The 2,902-nt window shown below is 39.0% G+C and overlaps 1 non-coding gene across 1 annotated transcript; it reads right to left on the bottom strand.

Moving 5' to 3' along the window:
- Positions 1-1,751: 1,751 nt before the first annotated feature.
- On the bottom strand, positions 1,752-1,821 carry LOC138081576 (small nucleolar RNA U2-30). The gene has a single exon (XR_011145031.1). It is a non-coding gene; the product is annotated as a small nucleolar RNA U2-30 (small nucleolar RNA).
- Positions 1,822-2,902: the final 1,081 nt, after the last annotated feature.

Below are 2,902 nucleotides of genomic sequence, written 5' to 3'. Positions count from 1 at the left end.
TTTCTCGACACCCTTGGCTGTTTCTTACTCTCCAGTTCTACAAATTCTACTGTAAAGTCACAGGGATTCTCCAAAGACCTTGCAGTTGGAGGGTCTCTGGAGGGCCAGTGTGAGTGACCTCCTAGGACACTACTTCCTAAGCTTTGATGTTCACACAAATCACTTTATAAAATACAGATTCTGGTTCAGTAGGTCTGGGGTGGGGCTTGAGAATCTTGAATAAATTTTTCTACTCGAGGTACTATGCTCTCTCTAGCAATAAAAGGAACCCTTGTCTTACTATTCCTAAAGTGTTGTGTTTCTTTTTATTTTCCAGGAATGTAGGAACACTGAAGCAGGAGATGGAAGGCTCCAGAGAAAGTGACTGTAGATGGTTATGGTCACTTCCTAACTATCAAAATCTGGGCCATTGTAGATAGTCATCCTCTTCCTGTTTTGCAAAACCAAACAAAAAGCAAACCTAAAAAATGATACAATGTCAAATGAAAAAAAAAAATGACCATCATCTCTCTCTATCTCTCTTTCACACACACACCCCTGTCTAAGCATTAGAAATGATGAGAAACATATTTGGTTAAATACAGGAGTTAAGGTCTCTTCTACATTAATAAATGAAATATATTTTATCTACTGGAATCTTGTGATGTAGATCATTTAATGTGAATACATTTGACATCCAGCTGTCAGTGAATTTAGGTAAATCCGGCTTTGAGAAAAACATGCTTTATGTGAAAAACAATTTAAAATTCCATAAGAGCATCTCTCTCTATCCTTTTTTTCTTTTATCTCAATCATAACACTTTTGGAAAGTAAGATGAATAATCAGACTAGTCATCAGGACTTTATGATCTAAGTCCACTTGGTATAGTATCTGCTACCCACATTAAATTTAGAATGCTTACAGCTTGGTTTTATGTTTTTGTCATAAATCTAAAGTTTCCCTTTTTTTGTACCTAGAGTGTGTGCAAGGTTTGTGTTCTCCCACAACATCTTTTAAAGCAAAGGGACTTATCTTAAAAAGAGAATTAATGAGAAGAGCATGATGTTTTCCCTGTTCAATAGACGTTGACACACAATGGAAAGCCATTCATTCGCATGCCTAGAGTATCATGGTCCCAACTGAAGACTGGAATGTTTGTTTAAAGGCCTTATTGGGATAGTTGAATTTTAGAAGTCCAGCCTCCATTAAAGTTCATTTTACAAGAGCTGAATACAGCTGGAAATTTCAGTGCTTTCTAGTATTTGGTGGAAGGTGCCTTCATTGTTCCCTTCTTTCACGGCCATTCAGTTGGCGCTGGGATTTCTTTTAAAATACCCAAATCATGCAGAATAGGAAGCTTTCTAAAGTGAAATTACAATTAACTCCTGAAGAGCAATACTGTACTCTCCAAAATACCCTTTAGTATCTAGTGAGGGACAGAATACAGAGATGGATGGGCCAGAGGTCTCACTCACATGACAGCAAACCCTGGACTGAGCTTACTGTGTGCAAATCTGTATGACTAGCATTTACAGGTGAGATTATGGAGACTAAGAAAATTTCCCAGAGTCACGTAACAGGTAAGTGGTAGAATCAGGAATTGAGCGAAGATCTAACTGAGGTTCAAGTGTCACAGTTATTAGACTAAAAGCAAATACTGTTATATATAACTGATAAAATATTTTATATTTTAGTTTAGAAGGACTTGTGATTGATCCAAAAGTAATCAGTCTATCAACAAGCATATTTGTTTTTTTTTAAATTTAAATTCTGAGCTCAGATCAAGTATAGAAAGCTTCATAGCTATAAAGGTCAGTAGTAAAACATTTTCATCATTGCTCAGAACTGATCAGCCTTTCTTACACCCCCACCCACAGCCCACTGAGGTAGGTAATATTCATGTTACAGATGAGGAAACTGAGGCACAGAAAGAATAAGTAACTTGCCCAAAGTCACATAGATAATAAGTGGAGGAGGTGGAATTTGAATCTAGGCAGTCTGACACCGAAGCCTATGTTCTTAGCAATAACAGAAAGTCAGTCATTGTAATGAATGAATGAGTAGCAAGTGTGCAAACTGCAGAGAACAGGGAGTGCATAGTAGGAGACTCACCCTGGCCTCTGGTTAGAAAATACTTCTCTGAGAAAGATGTGATGCTTGTAGAGACGCCTACCCACCCACCCCTGCAGCAGATCCTTGAGAGAGAGAGAGTGGGATAGATAGGAAGGCACGTGAAAAGCCCCTCTGATGCCCCGGTCCTATGGTTTCTTTCTTTCCTTTAAACTTTGGTTTAATAGACATGGAGATACAGAAGGAAAGCATGGAAAAGAAAACTAATATTTACTGAGTACTAGGCATCTTGCTAGATGCAGTCCATACAACAAATGATTTTTGATTCTAATGTCCTGTGTGATAGATCTGGATACCATTTAAAGAATGAAAAAGTCTGAAGCTCTCAAAGTGACTTGTCCAAAGTCCTAAACTATGTAGGTAACAAAATGAGGCTTTGAATCCAGTCCTTGTCTGGGCTTTACTACTGAGCTGAAGGGGACTGTATTTTGAAGAAAAATATAAGTCATGTTGAAGAAGGGGACCTGTGCAGTTATGTTCCAGTAATGGAAGAAACAGTAGACACAAAAACCCAGTTAAAATTAGGATCACCAGTTCATTCATCTACTACTGAAGTCCCCCACTTCCTTAATTTCATTTTTTGCCCTCCCTGTTTATTTTACAAAATTCAGTTCAGTCCAGTTCAGTCGCTCAGTCATGTCCGACTCTTTGCAACCCCAGGAATTGCAGCACGCCAGGCCTCCCTGTCCATCACCAACTCCCAGAGTTCACTCAGACTCATGTTCATTGAGTCCGTGATGCCATCCAGCCATCTCATCCTCTGTTGTCCCCTTCTCCTCCTGCCCCCAATCC

Source organism: Capricornis sumatraensis, chromosome 6, assembly GCF_032405125.1.
Source record: "Capricornis sumatraensis isolate serow.1 chromosome 6, serow.2, whole genome shotgun sequence".
In the NCBI taxonomy this organism is placed as follows: domain Eukaryota; kingdom Metazoa; phylum Chordata; class Mammalia; order Artiodactyla; family Bovidae; genus Capricornis; species Capricornis sumatraensis.
This window is presented reverse-complemented; position numbering and strand designations above follow the sequence as displayed.